The sequence below is a fragment of the Podarcis gaigeae genome (assembly GCF_964106915.1).
Source record: "Podarcis gaigeae genome assembly, chromosome: 8".
In the NCBI taxonomy this organism is placed as follows: Eukaryota; Metazoa; Chordata; class Lepidosauria; order Squamata; family Lacertidae; genus Podarcis; species Podarcis gaigeae.
The window spans coordinates 81,974,770-81,986,864 of record NC_139684.1 but is presented as its reverse complement, the minus strand read 5'-3'; the positions used below and the strand labels follow the sequence as shown (position 1 = coordinate 81,986,864).

General features: G+C 47.2%; 1 long non-coding RNA gene across 1 annotated transcript in view; it reads left to right on the top strand.

Moving 5' to 3' along the window:
- The first annotated feature begins 333 nt into the window (after positions 1-333).
- Positions 334-12,095, top strand: part of LOC310851866 — a 151,084-nt gene continuing 139,322 nt past the window's right edge. Inside the window, exon 1 of the long non-coding RNA XR_014567897.1 lies at positions 334-435. This is a non-coding gene — a long non-coding RNA (uncharacterized lncRNA). The remainder of the gene's footprint in view (positions 436-12,095) is intronic.

The window sequence follows — 12,095 nt, the reverse complement described above, 5'->3', positions numbered from 1 at the left end:
TGTGGGGAAGGTGAGGCGTGCCACGCCACTGGTATTTGTTCGTCTGGGACATTTTATAGCGCACCCATCTTCCAAGGAGCTCAGAGCGCTACATCATTCATGAATTAATTTGACGCCCCCCTTCCTACCCATAGGACTCCAAGGCCCCACTTCCCACGAAAAAAACAAAAGACCTCCACATTTCCTTTTTTTTATTCTTTTATATATAATTTTTATTAATTTCAACATACCAATACATTCCACAGAGCTTCACATCTTATACAGTCTTTTTGGACTTCCATCAGCACCTCTCATGATCCACCATTTTTATCATTTCTTCTACATGTATTAAATTCCTATTGCCTTTAATTATCTTAACTCACAATCTACCTCTTTAACCATTTTTGCAATAATTCAAATAATTTACCTCACAAAACTTCTTGCAAACCTACAAACGTAATCTGGTCATCACAATTACTTTTCAAATAGTCCGTAAATTTACACCAGTCTTCTGCGAATCTCTGGTCCCGCAGGTTTCGAATTCTTCCGGTTAGTTTATCCGATTTTGCATAGTCCATCAATTTCACCCTCCATTTTTCTTTTGTCGGTAATTCTTCTTGCTTCCATTTTTGTGCCAATAATATTCTTGCTGCCGTCACTGCATATAAAAACAGCTTACAATCATTTCTGTTTATATCATCTCCAAGACCTCCACATTTCCAACCAGCTCAGTTGGCAGAGCATGAGACTCTTAATCACAGGGTTGTGGGTTCGAGTCATACGTTGGGGTGGGGCTAGATGACCCTCAGAGTCCCTTTCCAGCTCTACGAAGGGATGATTGTAAGAGTCTGCTCTTATTGCCAGCACACTGCCCCCTGAAGGCGTCCAGGGGCTACTGCAGACCATTCCCCCAAGCTGTCGTTAAAAGGGGATTTAAATTTAAAACAGTAATGTTTTCGGTGTGAATCTGCTGACGAAGCTGTCTGTGTTTTGCCACTGCGGCAGCTGGGCTGGCAAAGCAGCCGTTGGGGAGGTTGTCATCCAGAAATCCGTGGAGTCATCACAACTCCGCCGCTGTTAATGATTTTTACTAACTATAAAGAGAAATTGGAATCGCCAGGGTGACGGCTCCGAAAGAGTAAGACGCATAAAGCGAGCCGGATGAGATCAATCGAGGTTGGGAACAAGCTTTGAAGCAACACAGAGCTCTTGCTCAGAAGCAGGCGAGGAGGTGGCTATAGCTGCTTTTACTGGTTTTACTGCTGTTACTGGTTTTAACCTCGGAACTTTATGAAACGGTTAAAAAAAGGGCACCTTTTACATGTTCGGAGTGCATTTTCCACAGCACCCTGATAATCAACAGCTGGACACCTGTGCACAAGAATACACATGACAGAGCCTTTCTTTGCATACCAACCAATGCTCACCCTGAACTCAGCATGTGGGGGGAGGCTGTTGCATCGTATTAGCAGGGGAATTGCTAAAATGATGGGGGGAGGACCCATCTTTTAGCAGGAGATTCTAATGCATGGGTAGGCAAACTAAGGCCCGGGGCTGGATCTGGCCCAAACACCTTCTAAATACGGACCATGTGCGGTCTGGGAATCAGCATGCTTTTACATGAGTAGAATGTATCCTTTTATTTAAAATGCATCTCTGGGTTATTTGTGGGGCATAGGAATTCGTGGATCTCCTCCCCCAAAAAATATAGTCCGGCCCCCCACAAGGTCTGAGGGACAGTGGACCAGCCCCCTGCTGAAAAAGTTTGCTGGCCCCTGTTTTAATGCATGCCCCTCCCCGATTCAAGGAGGCTTGTGTGTCAGATTCCCTCGCTGAAAGCAGGTTTCCCACAATATTTTAGCAGGAGATGCCACACAAACCTGTCCAGTTTGACCCACGAGGCTGATCATGCCTGGCCTGTGGAGCCCAAAATATTGCATTGCACCCAAACTCATTGTTATGTACTGAGGTGAATAGGATCCAAAAGGCAGCAGTCTGATTGGTCCTAGAACAATAGGGTCCAGAATGTAGCAGTCTGATTGGTCCTAGAAAAATAGGGTCCAGAATGCAGCAGTCTGATTGGTCTTAGAACAATAGGGTCCAGAATGCAGCAGTCTGATTGGTCCTAGAACAATAGGGTGCAGAATGCAGCAGTCTGATTGGTCCTAGAACAATAGGGTCCAGAATGCAGCAGTCTGATTGGTCTTAGAACAATAGGGTGCAGAATGCAGCAGCTTGATTGGTCCTAGAACAATAGGGTGCAGAATGCAGCAGTCTGATTGGTCCACAGGAGCCACCCAATCCAGCTCCAGGTGGAAGTGAATCCGCAACCTGATTGGCCTACAGGTGAATCCCGGAATTAGCCAATCACATGGGGCCCATTGTGTAAATAATGTATATAAAGCAGACATTCTGGGGGAACTCCCATTCCTCCTCACCACTATGAGCTGAATAAAGAGCATGAAATCCACTCTCGACCCCGAGTATATTTCACTCATAAAGGGAACAGTTGGGTCATTGCAAAGGTGGCAAAAAGCAGCTGTGTTTAGTGCCCATTGGGACTGGTAGGGCAGAAGGGAAGGAGCCTAACAGTAGGTGGCGCCAGAGCCAAATGAAATCTGCTTTTGCCCCCATCCTCCTGCCTGCTGAGTTTTACAAGGAGCAACACTGAGACTAAGGAGGAGGAGGAAGCTGACAGCCACCCTCTGGGCTGGATGAACGTCAGAAAGCAGGCAGGTGGCTGCTAGCTTAAGGGCAGACTGAAGTCAACAGGGGTGATGTCCCTGGGCCCCTGCAAGAATTTCCCGGGGCTCCCCAAAGCAAACACTGAAAGCACGCTAATTTCTCACACAAAAAATAGCGCCTGTGCTTTGTCACATCTGAGGCACTGCAAATGCTAGGAACTTGCCCTTTAAAATGGAAAATGGGGGTTATGGTTCATCTGGGGAAAGGGGCAGCCGCTGCCGCCCCCACTATGCCCAAACTCTCCCTGCCTCCTGCATGGCACAGGCCCATTCATTCTAGACTCCGCTGGCTAAAGGTGACTGCGTAGGTGTTCGCCAGGGTGGCATCAGGTGGCGCACGGACTGGCGGCTGGAGCGAAGCCAGCTCGAAATTAAGCGCACATTGTTAAGAACCCAAGGTGATTAAGTCCTATCACTGCCCACCTAGAAAAGAGATTAAGTGTGCATGTCTCCATCTGTTACCTTCCATGTACCGGATAAAAATTGATTGCCCTCTGGGATTGTGTACATAACCTACACGCCGTAAGGTTTAATAGTCCCTGGGAGCTGATGAACTGTCGGATGGCAGTGGTGATGAGGAAGCTTTTGGTGGGCCAACCCCTCCTGTACACATACAGCGGACCCAGCCGCCTCAAATACTTCCCTTACTTTTCTGGGCACCTAAGAAAGCCCTTAAAAAGCAGAGACATCACCTTACCAACAAAGACCCTTATAGTTAAAGCTATGGTTTTCCCAGTAGCGATGTATGGAAGTGAGAGCTGGACCATAAAGAAGGCTGATCGCCGAAGAATTGATGCTTTTAAATTATGGTGTTGGAGGAGACTCTTGAGAGTCCCATGGACTGCAAGAAGATCAAACCTCTCCATTCTGAAGGAAATCAGCCCTGAGTGCTCACTGGAAGGACAGATCCTGAAGCTGAAGCTCCAATACTTTGGTCACCTCATGAGAAGAGAAGACTCCCTGGAAAAGACTCTGATGTTGGGAAATATTGAAGGCACAAGGAGAAGGGGGACAACAGAGGACGAGATGGTTGGACAGTGTTCTCAAAGCTACCAGCATGAGTCTGACCAAACTGCGGGAGGCAGTGGGAGACAGGAGTGCCTGGCGTGCTCTGGTCCATGGGGTCACGAAGAGTCGGACACGACTAAACGACTAAACAACAACAAGAAAGCCCACTCCCCACATCTGACCCCCCACCAACATCCCACTTCCCCACCTGCCCACCCACCTGTCCCTGGACTCCCTGCCCCCTTATGCTGATTGACTGTAAGCTTAATGGGGCACAGACCAGTATTTTTCATCTTCTTCTTGTGTTGCTCTGTAAAAACACATTGTACATTTTTTTTTAATGAAGGGGGGGGGAACCCTGTCCATTTGCCGTCATTATAACGATGTGCCTTCCCCCTAATTAAACACTTGCTTCTCATCCAAAACAAACATTAAGCACTTTGCCTTTTTTTTGACATTAAATGAGTAGTAATGGGGCAGTCGTGCATAAAGAGATAAGTGCTTGGTGCTAAATAATTTTTCTGTGAAGGGTCACTCTGAATAGATATATATTTTTTATCAGCCGCTGTGGTGAATGGGGCACTCCCCCACCCACGTCACGCTCACTGGTGTGGACAGAACACCATGAATGCAGAATCATAGGATTACAGTGGTACCTTGGGTTAAGAACTTAATTCGTTCCGGAGGTCCGTTCTTAACCTGAAACTGTTCTCATCCTGAAGCAAAGTTCTTAACCCGGGGTACTTGAAATATACTCTGAGTCGAGAGTGGATTTCATGCTCTTTATTCAGCTCATAGTGGTGAGGAGGAGTGAATGTCCCCTCAAAGTATCTGCTTTATATACATTATTTACACAATGGACTGCACGTGATTGGCTAATTCCGGAATTCTCCTGTAGGCCAATCAGGTTGTGAATTCACTTGAATCTGGAGCCGGATTAGGTGGCTCCTGCAGACCAATCGTACTGCTGCATTGTTCTAGGACCAATCAGACTGCTGCATTCTGAATCCTATTGTTCTAGGACCAATCAGACTGCTGCATTTTGGATCCTATTGTTCTAGGACCTATCAGACTGCTGCATTTTGGATCCTATTCAACTCAGTACATAACACATTCCTACCCAAGAAGAATGGATAATCAAAGTGATATACTATGCGGAATCAGCAGTCAACAGCTAAAATAAGAGAACCTAAGGATGATTGTTTTGCGGAAGAACAGAAGCCCTTTTGGACTACAGTGGTACCTTGGGTTACATGCGCTTCAGGTTACAGATGCTTCAGGTTACAGACTGCGCTAACCCAGAAATAGTACCTTGGATTAAGAACTTTGCTTCAGGATGAGAACAGAAATCGTGCAGCGGCAGTAGGAGGCCCCATTAGCTAAAGTGGTGCTAAATTTTCAGGTTAAGAACGGACCTCCGGAACGAATTAAGTACTTAACACGAGGTACCACTGTAGTTAAAGAAATATTATAGTATGGTGAATTTGTGAGGATTTGAACAGTGAGCAACAGAAGTCCGATTGGTCCTAGAACAATGCAGCAGTATGACTGGTCTGCAGGAGCCACCCAATCCAGCTCCAAATGGAAGTGAATTCACAACCTGATTGGCCTACAGGAGAATTCCGGAATTAGCCAATCACGTGCAGCCCATTGTGTAAATAATGTATATAAAGCAGATACTTTGGGGAAACTTTCATTCCAGTGTGGTGTAGTGGTTCAGAGCGGTAGTCTCGTAATCTGGGGAACCAGGTTCGCGTCTCCGCTCCTCCACCTGCAGCTGCTGGGTGACCTTGGGCCAGTCACACTTCTCTGAAGCCTCTCAGCCTCACTCACCTCACAGAGTGTTTGTTGTGGGGGAGGAAGGGAAAGGAAAATGTTAGCCGCTTTGAGACTCCTGAAGGGGAGTGAAAGGCGGGATATCAAATCCAAACTCTTCTTCTTCTTCTTCTTCTCCTTCTCCCACTATGAGCTGAATAAAGAGTGTGAAATCCACTCTCGACTCTGAGTATATTTCAGAATGTCTTCCGATGCGCTGCTGGGGTGGCAGGCCAGTTTGTTGGTGCCCCTCGATATGTTACCACCCCCCAAAAAAAACAGCTTAGGTTTTCTGTGCTGCCAGGCTGGTCCTGGGGGCAGCTTGTCCTGGCCCCGATACCTTCCCCTTGCTTTCAGAGGTTTCCCTGGGCACAAGACAAGAAAAGGCTTCTCTCTTGCTCCTTCCTTCCTTCCATTCATTTCTCCTCTTCTTTTTTCATCCTGTCTGTTCAGTTCTGCTCTGCAGGAAAGCGCCCCTGGCAGCATTTTAGCAGGAGATGAGAGAAACACTTACGGAGCCATTTATCAAAGCACCCAGCAGCCAGCCGTTTCCAGACAGGTGAGGAGAGCTGGAAAGCTACAGCAGGAGGAAAGTTTAATCAACACCAGGGGGCTTTTAATTCAGATGATGGGCTGTTTCTTTGCTGCTTTCCTCCTCTCCCCTCTCTTTTTATTATCTGAGTTGATGCCGTTCGTTCCAGCTGTAGGCAGTGTGTCATTATTATTATTTTTAACAGAAGAAGCGGATGGCGGTATGTGGCCAAATTTTGGGAGACACACCAAACCACAGCCATTTATTTATTCCTCTCCTGCCAATGGGATTTGATTTAAATATATGCAAGTTTTCAAAGTGTACCGCACTGCGGTTGCAGGCATACAGATGGCCAGGTGCAGCCCCTCCAAGTTTCCCTATTTTCCAGGGACAGTCCCGGATTTACAGAAGCCGTCCCGGTTTCTGATTCGATCCCGAAATATCCCGCTTTTCCTTAAAGGTAAAGGGACCCCTGACCATTAGGTCCAGTCGTGGCCAACTCTGGAGTTGCGGCGCTCATCTCGCTTTACTGGCCGAGGGAGCCAGCGTACAGCTTCCGGGTCATGTGGCCAGCATGACTAAGCGCTTCTGGCGAACCAGAGCAGCGCACGGAAATGCAGTTTACCTTCCCGCCGGAGTGGTACCTATTTATCTTCTTGCACTTTGATGTGCTTTCAAACTGCTAGGTTGGCAGGAGCAGGGACCGAGGTCACCCTGTCGCGGGGATTTGAACCGCCGACCTTCTGATCGGCAAGTCCTAGGCTCTGTGGTTTAACCCACAGCGCCACCCGCGTCCCCGTCCCTATTTCCATCGGAGAAATCTTGGAGGGAATGGAGTTAAGCAACCCCCGAGCCAAGGAGATAAATAACTATAGAACCTTTAGAAGACATCTGAAGGCAGCCCCGTATAGGGAAGTTTTTTTTAATGTTTAATGTTTTATTATGTTTTTATATATGTGGGAAGCAGCACAGAGTGGCTGAGCCAACCCATTCAGAAGGGTGGGTTATAAATTATTATTATTATTATTATTATGGAATAGGGCATCCCTATTTTCATCGCAGAAATGTTAGAGGGTATGCAGGTCTACTGGGTCTGCAAAATCTTTCAGAATATCTGAATTTCTGGCTAAGGCTCTACAAATCCGTGCTATTAAACTTAAAGGGGGATTAAGGTTAAGGAGCGGAAAGGTAAATCTCTATTATTATTTTTGTTGTCATTTTCATGTGTCTGATAAAATGCAATACAGTGGTACCTCGGGTTAAGAACTTAATTCGTTCTGGAGGTCCATTCTTAACCTGAAACTGTTCTTAACCCGAGGTACCACTGTAAACTGATTTGACTTGACAGTGCTGTAGTGATTCAAAACCTCTCCATTATCCATCCCTCCCTCCCTCCCTCCTTCCTTCCTTCCTTCCTTCCTTCCTTCCTTCCTTCCTTCCTTTCTTTCTTTCTTTCTTTCTTTCTTTCTTTCTTTCTAAGCTTAAGATGACATACATATGGTTCCCCACACACCCATCTCCATTCGATCCTCACAACAAACCTGCGAGGGAGGTTAGGCTCAGGGACAGTGACTGGACTAAAGTCACCCAGCGTGCTTTCTGGTGGAAAAAGGGGGTATTTGAACACTGGCCCCCCAGGTTCTAACTGCTATGCCACATTACATCATCTATTTGAGACACGATGATCTGCCGTTCTTTCGGAAGGATTCCGATGTGATTTCTCACAGAAAAGGCATGGCTGGTGGGCTTTGTGCTTTCCTATGTGGAGTGAAGGGAGACATCTAAAACTGATGATGCTTGTTAACAGTTCCTTGGCATACTGCAGCTGTTTCATTAAGGCTGTCCTCTGTTGTTGTTTTCCTGACTCTGCCTCAATGATATTTAATGATCCATTCCTTAGGGCTGTTTTGGGTGTTTTTGCTTCTTCTTCTTCGTTTCATCCAGGAGACACAACTGACTTGCACTGTTTTCCATGAGAGAGCAGCATTACAGGCTGTGTATAAAGAGGGACGCGGGTGGCGCTGTGGTTTAAACCACAGAGCCTAGGACTTGCCGATCAGAAGGTTGGCGGTTCGAATCCCTGCGACGGGGTGAGTTCCCGTTGCTCGGTCCCTGCTCCTGACAACCTAGCAGTTCAAAAGCACGTCAAAGTGCAAGTAGATAAATAGGTACCGCTCCAGCAGGAAGGTAAACGGCGTTTCCATGCGCTGCTCTGGTTCACCAGAAGTGGCTTAGTCATGCTGGCCACATGACCCGGAAGCTGTCTGCAGACAAACGCCTGCTCCCTCTGCCTATAGAGCGAGATGAGCGCGCAACCCCAGAGTCGGCCACGACTGGACCTAATGGTCAGGGGTCCCTTTACCTTTATAAAGAGGAGCCCAGGCACCAAGCCAAAATTGGAGCCTGTGGCCCGACTGATGTGGATGCTGAACTCCAACTCCCATCAGCCCCCAGCTGGCATGGCCAAGACTCACGAATGATGGGAGTTGGAGTCCCAACATCTGCAGGGCCACAGGTTCCCCCAATGTGTTTTGCCACCTGAAGCAAACCACAAAATGGTGCCCTCCTTCCTCGCCAAGGAAAAAAGGGGCCAGCGAAGATCTGCATCATGGACAAGCGGGGAATAGACATCATAGACCACATAACACCGGTCTTGAAAGACCTATATTGGCTCCTAGTACGTTTCCGAGCACAATTCAAAGTGTTGGTGCTGACCTTTAAAGCCCTGAACGGCCTCGGTCCAGTATATCTGAAGGAGCGTCTCCACCCCCATCGTTCTGCCCGGACGCTCAGGTCCAGCTCCGAGGGCCTTCTGGCGGTTCCCTAACTGCGAGAAGCCGAGTTACAGGGAACCAGGCAGAGGGCCTTCTTGGTACAGTGGTGCCCCGCAAGACGAATGCCTCGCAAGAAGGAAAACCCGCTAGACGAAAGGGTTTTCCGTTTTGGAGGTGCTTCGCAAAACGAATTTCCTATGGGCTTGCTTCTCAAGACGAAAATGTCTTGCGAGTTCCTGCGGGGTTTTTTTCCCTCCCCCCCCCCTTTTTCCCAAGCCTGCCAAGCCGCTTATCAGCTGATCCGCTAAGTCCACTAAGCCGCTAATAGTGCTAATCCGCTAATCCGCTAATGGGCTTGCTTCGCAAGACGAAAAAACCGCAAGACGAAGAGACGGATTCTTTTCGTCTTGCGAGGCACCACTGTAGTGGCGCCCGCCCTGTGGAACGCCCTCCCACCAGATGTCAAAGAGAAAAACAACTACCAGACTTTTAGAAGACATATGAAGGCAGCCCTGTTCAGGGAAGCTTTTAATGTTTGATGCATTACTGTATTTTAATATTTTGTTGGAAGCTGCCCAGAGTGGCTGGGGAAGCCCAGCCAGATGGGCAGGGTATAAATAAGTTGTTGTTGGCTCCAGACACACTGCCCAGACTTGCACCCTGGGGTGGGGGCATCATTTTGGTGCTTCTACTGCAGCCGTTTGACTTCACCCCTGGAGGTACACTCTGTTGCCTCTCAAGACAGATGTCTCTCCAGTGTCTCTCGAGACAGATGGATGCCAACAAACAGGTTTGAGCCCCATCCTGGGCATTGTGTTGGATTGTTTGACCTTAATGGGCCCTTCTATCTTTAACCCTCTTTGATTCTCTAATGCATGGGTAGGCAAAGTAAGGCCCAGGGGCCAGATCCGGCCCAATCGCCTTCTCAATCCGGCCCGTGGATGATCTGGGAACCAGCATATTTTTACATGAGTAGAATGTGTCCTTTTATTTAAAATGCATCTCTGGGTTATTTGTGGGGCATAGGAATTCGTTCATTCCCCCCCCCCCCAATATAGTCTGGCCCCCCACAAGGTCTGAGGGATAGTGGACTGGCCCCCTGCTGAAAAAGTTTGCTTACCCCTGCTCTAATGTATGCCCAGGATCTCTGAATTACTTTCTGTGGCTGTGGGCTTTCTGAGCATGGGCTACCTTTCCCACCCCCCATATATAATACAGTGGTACCTCGGGTTAAGTACTTAATTCGTTCTGGAGGTCCGTACTTAACCTGAAACTGTTCTTAACCTGAAGCACACTTTAGCTAATGGGGCCTCCTGCTGCTGCCGCGCCACCGGAGCACGATCTCTGTTCTCATCCTGAAGCAAAGTTCTTAACCTGAAGCACTATTTCTGGGTTAGCGGAGTATGTAACCTGAAGCGTATGTAACCTGAAGCATATGTAACCTGAGGTACCACTGTATAACTGTAACTCAAGATAACACTTCATGACATTTGATTAAGTGGACTGTAGCCGGTGGAAGCTTATGCCGCAATGCATTTGTTAAAACGGAGGAAGATGGAAAAGAGCTCCAGTACATTGCTTAGTTATTTATAAGATTTCCTACTTGCCTCTTAGACCGTAAAGTCCCAGGGCAGATTACAGCGATGTAATGATGCAATTAAAAGCATGACGGAGAGTAACACGTTTTCAGTGCAATTATGAAAGGTAAATAAAACAATTCCAAGCGAGAGCAACTCAGTAAACAGAAGACATGGGTCCCTCAAAAATACTTGCAGCTGTCCAAGGCAAGGGCAAAGAGGTGAATCTTCCGCGCATGGAGGAAACTGATGCTCAGTGCACCTCTGTGGGGGTTGCATGCAAAATGTTGAACATGTCAGCAGGTGGACATGGTCAGCTCGCGATCCATTTAGGATACTCTTAGTCTTTGGAAAGACAAAATCACCTGCTCCGCTCTTTAGATGATAATAGACATCACTTCACTTACTTCAAAATATGGTATATCAACCCCGTAGCATTGTTGGCGCCCTCAGACTTTATTTTTAATTTTTTTCTATCCCACCTTTCCACTTAGGTGTTCAAAGTGGGGCGTGGGGGCTTCTCCACTCCCTATTGTATCCTCACAATAACCTTACGAGGTAGGCTTGGTGGAGAAAAAGGCTGCATACACACTATGTGTTTAAAGGACACAGCATCTCAGAAAGAATCCTAGCAGCTGTAGTTTGTTAAGGGTGCTGGGAGCTGTAGCTCTCTGGTGGGTTAACTGCAGTTCCCAGAATTCTTTGGGGCTACCAATGTGCTTTAAATGTATGATGTGTGAGCAACCATTGTGATCAGCCTGGGGTCTGAAATAAAAAAAAATTAAGGTCTTAGATAGATATAGATGATATAGATATAAAAGATAAATGTTCATAACTGCATATATAAACCACATGTCTGAAACCCCACAGAAAAAGTCCTGAAACCATTTTGTCCCTCCCAAATTGACCTCAAATATTTCTCTGCAAGGTCGAAGGAAAATCCTGTCTTAAGGGTATGTCTGTGTGTGAATAGGGTGAGCCTGTGATCTGGCTCAGGAACTAAGTATTTGTCACTACAGAAGACTGGCCAGGCTCCCCAGGGTAGCCAATCAAGTAGCCATTAACAGGTAATCTACCAGACAGGAGATAAACAACACACTCAGATTTCTGTTGTAGACAGAAATCTTTCTGTGATGTGATGCCCTTTCTGTGATGTAGGTATGATGTATCTGGGGGTGATCTTGGACTCCAGGGTGGGCATAGAATCATAGAATCATAGAGTTGGAAGAGACCACAAGGGCCATCGAGTCCAACCCCCTACCAAGCAGGAAACACCACCAGAGCACTCCTGACATATGGTTGTCAAGCCTCTGCTTAAAGACCTCCAAAGAATGAGACTCCACCACACTCCTTGGCAGCAAATTCCACTGTCGAACAGCTCTTACTGTCAGGAAGTTCTTCCTAATGTTTAGGTGGAATCTTCTTTCTTGTAGTTTGGATCCATTGCTCCGTGTCCGCTTCTCTGGAGCAGCAGAAAACAACCTTTCTCCCTCCTCTATGTGACATCCTTTTATATATTTGAACATGGCTATCATATCACCCCTTAACCTCCTCTTCTCCAGGCTAAACATGCCCAGCTCCCTTAGCCGTTCCTCATAAGGCATCGTTTCCAGGCCTTTGACCATTTTGGTTGCCCTCCTCTGGACACGTTCCAGTTTGTCAGTGT